The following is an 11,574-nucleotide window of genomic DNA, read 5'->3' as shown; positions in this document are numbered from 1 at the left end:
AGAAATGGGAAACATTTCATTTCGTTGGTATATTGCGTGTGATCAGTGATGTATGTTAGAACTTGACTACACTATGGTGCAAGAGTGGATTATGGTTGGTGGTTGTCAACTTCTTGTCACATGCCTGTGAATTAGGCCTACAGTAAAATAAATGGTGAATCATAATCCTTGCTCGAGAGGGATACCGACTATTGAGGGGAAAGCGTGGCCCTTTAGAACACTGAAGATGAACTCGATGAACTTCGCCCACCAAGCATGAGATAAAGTAGCAAAATGCCGCCACAATGTATCGAATGAGGCATAACAAAAGTAACAATTAATTGATGTTATTAATGAAACTCTGCAGTCACACGCTGTGTTGAGGCACCATGCCCATATAATGGCCTTTCAATGAAGAAAAAAGCCCAGCAGCATATCATATAGGCATGACGGTGTAACTTTGTCATTTATCAGTAAAAATGTGGGTTGGTAGATAACATACTCAAAATACAGTTAGGATCTCAACGCGGGTGTGGCCAGTTTTTTGGGGCATTCAGCTGCTAGTTCTATCTGAATACAAATGCATAGCTTCATAGCTGTGGTGGAAAAACGTGTTGAGGATGTGACGTCAACCATTAAATAGTTAATTATCCTCCTCGCTTCCTGTGAATATAGCGTGCTTAAAGCACAGGGTTTAAAGGATAGTTCCGGCGTAAAATGAAAGTTTCACCATCGCTTTCCCATGCCACATAATGTATATAATGATGAGCCATTCTGGGCAATACCGCGCCGTAATGGAGTTAGCTAATTTTAAGCTTTTTGGCGAAAAACGCAGCCAATGCATCACGGCGGGGCCAAAATAGTCCTATTATTTTCTGATGTTTCCCCGCTATAAACAACTTCAAAAACGATACACACTTCATCACAAAGGTCTCGTCAATCAAACCGAGGCACAGAGACGATCATCGGACCACACAGTCTTTCACTGGCCAGTGTTTTCAGAGGTGTCTCACTGTTGCAACTCTCCGACCCGGATGCAGGCTACTCAGTCAGGTGGCTAGGTAGCCTAGGCTAAACATGGTCCGCGGTTCTTACACAGGCTGCGACCGTAAAATGAAAAGCTGGAACCCCGACCGTTTTCACCGACTGCCACTGTCTAAACCAGCCATATTACGGGAATGGCCAATAGCATCAGAAGTGGACAAAACTGACATAAAACCCGGAGGGAGGGATCGCGACTACCGTGTGTGCAGGCAGCAGATTTGAAGAGTTGTATGGAGAGTACCGGTGGCAGATGGACACGGACGTGTAGCCCCAGGTGGTTTTATCACTCCCAGACGTTTGATCAGGTTGGCAGACTACTCTTACAAAGTAATTGCAACATGGTATAATATAACATGGATTCAACTTTGTAATAACACACCACTGGTGGTGTACTTACATCTGTAAGAGCACTTCTAGTACGACTTTATAAAATTCCTCCAGCCCTCCTCCGTTGCGTAATGGTCAATCTGACCTCGCGCGCCCTGGTCAATTAGTGTCTGCTTCACAAACTAATTCTACTCTAGCATGCTTGACATCAACCACATCGAATGCCTCAGGTCGCACAATTTCACTTGCCATCCCGCGCTAGTTTGTTTTGACAGTTTATTTATCTCCTGTAGTGGACTACATTTACTGCACCTGTATGCCTTCCCAAAACAGCTGAGTGCTTGCTGGCAAAGACGCACGGTGTTGCACCGATTCACAGACACTCAAGATTCATGAGCCAGACCCATTTACACATGTTTCTCTCTCTTCAAACATACCTCCATAGCCATGCGCCTTTTTGGTACAGCATTCATCTTTAGACGGTTTCATTTAGGTGTTCCATCTCCCTTACTCTTCTTGTAGTCATCATCCTCGAAATGCTCCCTCCATACACGGTAGTAGCGATCCCAAAGTGTTTTATGTCCACTTCTAATGCTATTAGCCATTCCCGTAATATGGCTGGTTTAGACAGTGGCAGTCGGTGAAAACGGTCGGGGTTCCAGCTTTTCATTTTACGGTCGCAGCCTGTGTAAGAACCGCGGACCATGTTTAGCCTAGGCTACCTAGCCACCTGACTGAGTAGCCTGCATCCGGGTCGGAGAGTTGCAACAGTGAGACACCTCTGAAAACACAGGTCCGATGATCGTCTCTGTGCCTCGGTTTGATTGACGAGACCTTTGTGATGAAGTGTGTATCGTTTTTGAAGTTGTTTATAGCGGGGAAACATCAGAAAATAATAGGACTATTTTGGCCCCGCCGTGATGCATTGGCTGCGTTTTTCGCCAAAAAGCTTAAAATTAGCTAACTCCATTACGGCGCGGCATTGCCCAGAATGGCTCATCATTATATACATTATGTGGCATGGGAAAGCGATGGTGAAACTTTCATTTTACGCCGGAACTATCCTTTAAGCATAATGGATCCATACATCTCTACAATGGGTTTAATCTGCATACACTGGACACTCTGGATTTGCCCACAGTTGTTGTATTAAAGCTTGAAAATTTCAGTCACTCAGACTATCTGCTGCTGGTGTTCAATCATCCCCATGCCTTGATCATCAAAGCAATCATCACATGATTTTGCCTGAAGTGTAAGGAGAGGGAAATAAATCTAACAGGACTATTCCATTTTAACACAAGGATTCATTGAAATTACTTACACTAAAATACAAGCAATGACTAACACCCCCCCCCCCCCCCCCCCCCGCCCCCCACACACACACACACACACACACACACACACACACACACACACACACACGCTCCAACCGTAAGTCGGGCCATTAGTGAAGTCTTTACGAGAAAAACAGAAAAAATCAACTTACACACACACTGACACTTTAAAGGACCCCTATGCAGCATTTTCAAGTTATTTACTTACCGTTAGGACTCAGCAGAGTGTGTTAGCAATTTATAGTTGAATAACACATTAGGCCTACAGATAAACAGCGGGCTGTACGTTTTTTGTAAGTTTTGTCTTTGAAGAATTTTGAACACTATGGAAAAAGCCATGCCATAATGACCGGATGCAGTAGGCTTAATGTGCAACAAATACTTGCACACAATTGTTGTTACACTTCTATTACAAAGAGTGGTGTTAATTATTCACACGGAGGCATCCTGGCATTTCCTGGGTCTTATTGCAGACCAAAAGTTTCAATACAAGATTGGATATTCAATTACATCAGATCAGATGCAATTGCAGTTAGAATGTATGTGAAATTATCATTTGTAGTCTTAGTGTAATACAATGAGAACTATACAGTAGTATGAGCAATTCCTGTTCAATTCCATTTCAGTGTCAATTGAAGGCACAGGCCTAAGCAGGTCACGTAGCCCCTTAATGCACGCCATAGGCTTTCCTCCAGTGGCACACTGTAATAGACTGAAAAGTTAACTACCATACTAGAATACTATGCAGGAAAGCTGACAAGAGGGACAAAGGGGTCAGTTGTCCTGGGCCCAGGGAGATAGGGGGCCCAGAATTGGGTTTTCTTTACATTATGTGTTGGAAGGGGGCCCTTTAAAATGACTTTGTTCTGGGCCCAGCAAAAGCTGTCAGAGGCCCTGATACTATGAAAAAGGGGCTTTAGTAATGCACTACGACTTGGTCATTGCCATTCTGGTAACAGCAAATGTGTAACACAATGTCTTAACGGGTTGTTGTCATGAAAACAGAGCAACCCTCCTCTGGATGTGATGCAATGATGCAGTAGGAGGAAAGGTCTTTTTTTACTTTATTGTCTGTTTTTCTTTATTTTTTAAGGGCTTTTTTGCCCTTATTTGATAGGACAGTTGGAGATGGTGACAGGAAGCGAGTGGGAGAGAAAGATGGGGGAGGATCGGCAAATGACCCAGGCCGGAATCAAACCCGGGTTGCCGGTGTAGTAACCCAGTGCCCTACTGTTACGCCACAGCAGGGCCTATTGTCTGTTAGTGTTTTTCTATTGTTGATCATTTCTGTATGTTTGCTTATATGCCCATAAACAATGAATAGGTCCAGTGAATCAATGTAAGGATCATGAACTTCAAACAATGTCAGTTCACAGAAGTAGCAACATCAACAAACAACAACAATCAATTGTCATGTTGTGATATGTGTTTTTTTCTCCTAAACACATTTCGGCCTCAGAAATGAACTAACTCACTCCAGTCATCTAACCTCAGATGACTGTCCATCCTTTAAAATTCTCCCCCTACAGATTATACATAATAGTTGACTAATTACCTGTGGGATTACTCTATCTACTACCAAATAGTAAATGTGTAGCACACAGAGTACAAAGAATAGGTCTCAACGTCCTCGGTCAGTAATGTATTGGATGGAATATGACGCAAAGACCTTGTCAATATCTTTTAAAACATAGGGAGCACACGCTGTACCCCCCACATAGGGACAGCCGTGACCTAGTGGTTAGAGAATTGGTCTTTCAATCTAGGAGTTGCAGGTTCGAATCCCCCCTGACCTCTCCTCCATCCATGGCTGAAGTGCCCTTGGGCAAGGCACTTAACCCCACATTGCTCCAGGGTCTGTAACCAATACCCTATACGTTGCTTTGAATAAATGAAAGCGTCAGCTAAGTGTAATGTAATGTAATGGTCTTGCATGTGTAACTGAGGTGTTCCTGCACAGTCCGCCCCCTCAGGTCTTGAACTCACGACCTCCTCAACGCGTTGGTTAGGGCATGGGAGGCACAGCAAGATACCACTATGCTAATGGCCCAGTCCGATAGCTTAGCACCGGGGTCAGGAACCTTTTTGGTGGAGAGAGCCATGACTGCCAATTTCTGAAAAGGAACATTTTATGAGAGCCATACCATTTTAAAAACACTGAATACAATTAAAAGCATGTATTTCAATTAAGCCCAACAATCTTAGAGTGTACTGTCAAGTTATTAATTTAATTGATAACATGTAAGTAGAGGGTTGCCAACTGTCAACATCATTATGGTGAGGGTCTGGGAGTCCTACCCCCGAAAAGTTTATATTTCTAAGATGTAATTTCCTGCATTTTAACACATTTTAACGTCCCATGTCCCGTTTCAATTCAATATGGAACCTGTACTTTTATTTATAAATATAGGACCATTCCGCATTCAAGGGATGGGTGGCAACCCCAGATAAATAAGAACCATATACAGTTTCCAAAAGAGCCACATGTGGCTCTAGAGCCATAGGTTCCTGACCCGTGGCTTAGCACTACTGACACTGTATGAGGCTTTGGGAGGGAGGTTTACTAACTTTCCACGCCTCACTCTGCTAGTTGGCCTCCGTTACACTCACCCCCTAAACCTCACTCCCATAACAGGTTTAGGCACCAGTGTAACTGAGTTGTTACCGCCCTCTTGGGTCTCGAAGTCGGCCTAAATTACACATGTCCAAGGGTTCGAGTCCGGCCTGGGTCATTTCTCACTCCGGCTCTATCTTGCTCTCCCACTCTCCCTGTCATACTCTCAACTGTCATTTCAACAACAAAGACACAGAAAAGCTCCTAAAAAATGTGAAACATATACAGTACGTCATGCTTTGGCCAATATTCAGTCTTCGCATTGTTCTTTTCTTTGACAGCCCTGCTTAGACACCTGCCTGTACACAGTCATTGGTCACTTTTGGTTTTGTAGTTCAAATAATACTAGTCAGTGTCATAAAGGAAGGGTCCTACCAGAGAGAGTAGAGAGAGAGAGGTTCCATTGGCCCATTGTTTCCTGGTTCTATTATGCCCCCCCTTAGGCGGGTCCCACTAGTTTGACGCCCTCTCGTGACTTCACATGGTAATCAAACATTTCAAACAAGCGAGTTAGGGTTAGGGTTAGGTTTAGGGTTAAGGTTAGGGTTAGGGTTAAGGTTAGGGTTAGGTTTAGGGTTAAGGTTAGGGTTCGGGTTAGGTTTAGGGTAGTATGACGTAAGCGGTAAGTACCGAAAGGGCGTCGAACTAGTGAGTCCCCCCCTTAGGCAGACCTAGGCAGACCTAAGGACTGTTCTATTCATTGTAGGAGCATTATGACACGGCCCTTTAGGCAGACCGGAACCTGGTCGCGTTAGGTGCCATAGAAACCTATTATGTTGGCATATCTCTATACTTAAAGAATCTCTGGTCCTACAGTGCGTGTGCTTGTGGGTGGTGGCTTGTGCAGCTCTGTAATGAAGTGCTTAAGTGTTGAGAAAAGGCACAATCTAAGTGTAAGCAACAATTTGTTATGTCAACTGAAGGTGTGTGTGTGTGTGTGTGTGTGTGTGTGTGTGTGTGTGTGTGTGTGTGTGTGTGTGTGTGTGTGTGTGTGTGTGTGTGTGTGTGTGTGTGTGTGTGTGTGTCTGTGTGTGTGTGTGTGTGTGGGGGGGGGGGATGCATGCATGCGTGCCTGCGTGTTTCGTGAATCGTGACTACACTACACTACCAGCCAGCCACTACGCCAGCAGCAGAGAGCAGAGCAAGCTAAGCACATAAGCCTGAACACCACCTGACTTAGTCCCCAAAGTAGCTGTAGCCCTATGAAGGCAACATTAAACAGAAACTCACAAGCCAGCTCAAACATATGAAACGTGCCATACTTCAAATATGAAGATTTGAAAATGGCAAATGATTGCAAATGAGTCAGATAATAAAATGACAAAGCATAGACAGACATTCTATGTTAATTGATAAATATAACAGAATGATTATTGTTTTATAAAGCCCGCTTCTAGTAATCTCTAAGTACAGTTTATACTTGCTTTGTTGCTTGCTTGCTTCTCTTGTGCAGGGCAGTAAAAATAGAAAATGGATCTCCTCCTAGGCCTTTCGAGATAGAGACACCATTCAAACACTAAAACGACCGGCTCGGCTTGGAGATCATTTGTACTGATATAGCGTGTCCGTGCTTGTCGTTTTTCCGTTTTTGGCGATTTTGTACAAGTTTGGGTCCCCATTGAAAACAATAGTGGAACCTTAAGAGACAGAGTTCCGTCCCACTCTACAGATCAGAGTGTAGGAGGCTTTTTCGTTCATAAAACGTCAACACTTTCACCTAGAAGTTTAGTTGACGCGTTTTTAGCGAGCTCTGTGAGATGTCTCTAAAGAGTGAAAGTATCATGCCCAAACTCCCATTACTTTTTAAATGGCAGGTGTGTAAAAAGTGCTGGGCTGGCCCAATGGTTTTTCCCATTGACTCTTGAAGTGCCTTTCTGAAGAGGTCAGCACATCTTCCACAAGAGGTCCATTTGTGACTGAACCGTTTAACCTATAAACTTCATTCAAGGACTGTTAGAAAGATCACACATATGACTCCAATCTGTGAGCAGGACATGTGCCAAACAACAGCGATCTAAAAAATAGAAACTGTTTGGATTCTGCCCTCTGCCTTAGAGCACAACTGCCATACAGTCAATCAGAACAGGTGCTGCCAATACAGGGTTCCATCTCAACTGTCACTTTCTCTCAACATTCTATTCTTAACGAGCAGCTGCACTACCGTTCTAGAAGTCTATTGTTCAGCTCTTCAATGCAATGTGATATTGTCTTGCTAGAATGCTTGGCTCAGCGGTAATGGTGCTGGATTAGCAAATATGGAGGTTGGGAGTTCTAAACCCACCCAGACTCATGTTGATTTTCAAAGTTATATCATATGCAGTGTTCCTTAGCCAACTTTAAATACCATGTCATTTAGTATCAATGACAAAGGTGCTGGATTAGAGATGTGTAGGTTGCGAGTTCGAATCCAACTCGGACCATGTTGATTTTCAAAATTATATCATATGCAGTGTTCCATAGCCAACTTAAAATACCAATGTCATTTAGTATCAATGGCAAAGGTGATGGACTACAGATGTGGAGGTTGTGAGTCCGAATCCCACTCGGACCTAGCCTCGCGAGCCATCCTACGTACTTCCGCCAAAGGATTGGCTCCACTACTGTAGTCTGGCCGTGCTTCTCTGTGGAGTGCCTGGAGCAGTAGAATTTTGATCGCAACGCCCCCCCAGAAAACAGCCAATAATCGAATAGGCCCCCCACGTGGGGATGAAAGGGGGATGACGCTCTTGACAATGACGTACACATCTGCGCCAGAGCCATTGGTCTGCGCTATGTTGTTGTTGAGTAACTGCCAGCGATTGGGTGAGAGGTGTCCAATAATTTCAAACCATAACTGAGTGCAAACTTCCTGCTTCCTACAATCGCTTCAGAGCAAACAAATGCCAGACCATAAATACGAAATGAAATGGTAGTATTATGGGATGGTCAGGACCAGGCTAACTCGGACCCATGTTGATTTTCAAAATTATATCATATGCAGTGTTCCTTAGCCAACTTAAAATACCATGTATGTCATTTAGTAGCAATGGCAAAGGCGCTGGACTACAGATGTGGAGGTTGTGAGTTCGAATCCCACTCGGACCCATGTTGATTTTCAAAATTATATCATATGCAGTGTTCCTTAGCCAACTTAAAATACCATGTATGTCATTTAGTATCAATGGCAAAGGTGCTGGATTAGAGATATGGAGGTTGTGAGTTCGAATTCCACTCGGACCCATGTTGATTTTCAAAATTATATCATATGCAGTGTTCCTTAGCCAACTTAAAATACCATGTATGTCATTTAGTATATCCCCAAAACGCGGAGCTACAACACTTTCAAGATGGCTGAATCCAAGATGGCTGAATTGTTTGGACCATAACTTCTGACTGGGTGGATGGATTTTTCCAACATTTCTTTTAGCTTTGTTTTCTCAATAGTAGTTTGTTTTTAATTTAGGTATAGAGATATCAAAAATAAAACTGCTCATCTCTGCCCCAAAAGGCAAGCCCGCTTCCAGCATTTTCTGTGAGAATGCAATCTAGTTTTTGTTATTAGCTCTACGTTATACAGCCACTGCCACATGTGAAAACTCACAAGCAAGCTCAAACGTGAAATATCCCATAACAGATTTGCGGCAGAGCTGCGGCAGGTTGTCAGGCAATGTATAGCAAACAAAACAAATAATTGAATAAGTTGAATGACTTAAGTAAACCTAAAATGTGCTAGTGGTGATGACTGTGATGGTGTTACCATTTTCTAANAACACAAACACAAAGGAAAAACAGAAAAATAAAAATACATAAATGAATAAAAAAAAACAAGAAGATACCACACAACTCAAATCGCCCCTCATCATCCTCGACCCTCCCACTCCACCCTCAGCTCCCCAAAACCTCCCCATTCACAATCTACGTGCAAAAGTGATCCTCTCCATCAAATAAATGTCCTCGACTGTAGGCTATCAGTCCACTCCGTCACAGCACATCCGCTGCAGCCAATGTCTTGTAACAATCTTTCTAGCAGCAGATATCAAAAACCAACTCAAGTTGTGAAAGGGGGTGCACAGGGTAAAAAAAATAGCATGGCGTGGCCCAATAGTATGGCGCGGTCATGGCTGCGCCTATGAGAGGAAGGGGGCAGGCCTTGTCATGGTAAAGTTTGGGAACCCCTGCGCTATACAACCAGGCTCTGAGTGCATCCATTTAGCGAAATGAAAGCAAATGCCGGGGATATCCAACTCCCACAAAGTGCCCACTGCATACAACGAAATTGCATTTATGGGGCAGTCCCCAATGGCATCTGACGGTACCATGCTCAAGGTACCTCAGTCATTGAGCAGAATGGGGGAAAGCACTACTTAATTACTCCCCCCACCAGGGCCGGATTAAGATGGTCTGGGGCCCCTATACAGGTTGCTGGGGCCCCCGGAAGGCAAATTTCCTGACAGATTTACATAAGCAGTGTCAATAACAAGTTAGGAATTGAGGATAACATGTCTAACAACTGTACCCAACATGACAAGTGATTTTTTCAATATTGCATCTGTCACATTTTTTTATTTTTGGCCAATCAGGGGTCCCCTGGCAAGTGGGGGCCCCTAGACTGCGGCCATATGTAGCCTGTGCATTAATCCGGCCCTAACCCCAACCAATCTGGCGGGTTGAGAGTCAAACCGGCAACCTTTGGGCTACAAGTCTGATGCCCTAACCGCTTACCCATGACTAGCAGTGTGTGCTCTCTTACAACCAGGCCTCTGTTGGACTACCATGGTAATGTGTGCTGTGTACAGTCCAACACGGCCTCTGGTGAATACACATAGCAGTGTTGTGCCATAATACAACCAAACCTCCCGTGGATCCGCAATGACACAGCAGAAAGCCAAGAGCCAGGCAGGGCACCTGAGAGGCACCTCATTGGAGAGAGAGAGAGAGAGAGAGAGAGAGAGAGAGAGAGAGAGAGAGAGAGAGAGAGAGAGAGAGAGAGAGAGAGAGAGAAAGGGAGAGAGAGAGACAGAGAGAGAGAGAGAGAGAGAGAGAGTGCAGCACAGACACGGCTAGGCCCACTGACAGCATTGGCCAGGCCAGGACAAAATCAACTAAAAGGGCCCCCTCCCAATATATATAATGCAATTAGGACCCAATCAGGGCCCCCTCTCTCCCTGGGCCCGGGATAACTGACCCCTTTGTCCCCCTGCCGGCTTCCCTAAAACAGCCGAAACCCATGGAGCTGGGCCCAGAGAGGGCACTTTAGAAGGGATTGTAAAGAAAACACCTGTCCAATAGAGGTTTCTGATGACTGATAGTAACATACCCGGCTCTAATTTAAGGGCTGAGAGCATTTAACACCACAGAAAGATGCCTGCTGCCCAATGTGTCCAGCATCCACTGTTGTTTGTTATGGCTTGTTTACGTGTTTGCAGAAGTGCTGCATCCAGATGTCTCATTTGAGGTTGATTTGCATGGATACATAATGGCCTACAATTTAGGCTACAGTCATTTCATAAAATATTTCCAAGGTGCAGTTCATTGAACCACTTTGCACTTTGTGCATTAAGATTCCTCAGCCAATCAAGGGACACCCCATCCCTTTCATGCACCCATCGAATTGTCCTGATAGGCTGAAAGCGTATATGGGTTGGACAGTGCCACTGGCTACATCCCCGTGGACAGAGACAGGACTGTCTGTCTGAACAGTACAGTGGCTTGTTTGTTTCAGTCCACACGCAGAAATGGGAACTCTGGTTGGATCATTTTGTTGAGGCAGAGAAAGTGTGTGTGTGTATACAGTGCGTTACAAAAGTTAAGAAGCTATCCTAAAGTCAGACTATAATATGAAAAGCGTAGTCTGTCTCAGTATCATTAGTGAAGGACCAATGATTGGCTTTCAAATCCATTCAATGTATTTAACCGCACCAAATAGGCCAACACTGACGTGTCTTCATAGAAGACATAGATGGAGCATTGTCAATGCAGGACAGATTTTGTATCCTTGCGTAGGCCCTCCCCTTAATATCCCTGGATTATATCCTATGGTGTGGTGCTGGACCAACTTGCTTAACAAGTTCTGCCGTTAGGCGGGCTAATCTTGTTTAATAAGCTCTTGATTCGTACACTCAGCACCAAAGAGCATCGTAATCAGTTTCCTCCTGATTAAACAATGGTTGATGACCATGAATAGAGTATGTGATGCAATGGAGGCATAGTGTCGAATTGCTAGCAGTATAGGGATAGGGGCAAAGGAATGTAACGCTGTGGAACACACACTATACAGTATTCCAAGTGAGAAAGGTT

The sequence above is a fragment of the Engraulis encrasicolus genome, chromosome 3 (genome assembly GCF_034702125.1).
Source record: "Engraulis encrasicolus isolate BLACKSEA-1 chromosome 3, IST_EnEncr_1.0, whole genome shotgun sequence".
Classification (NCBI taxonomy): domain Eukaryota; kingdom Metazoa; phylum Chordata; class Actinopteri; order Clupeiformes; family Engraulidae; genus Engraulis; species Engraulis encrasicolus.
Note: the sequence above shows the minus strand (reverse complement) of the source record.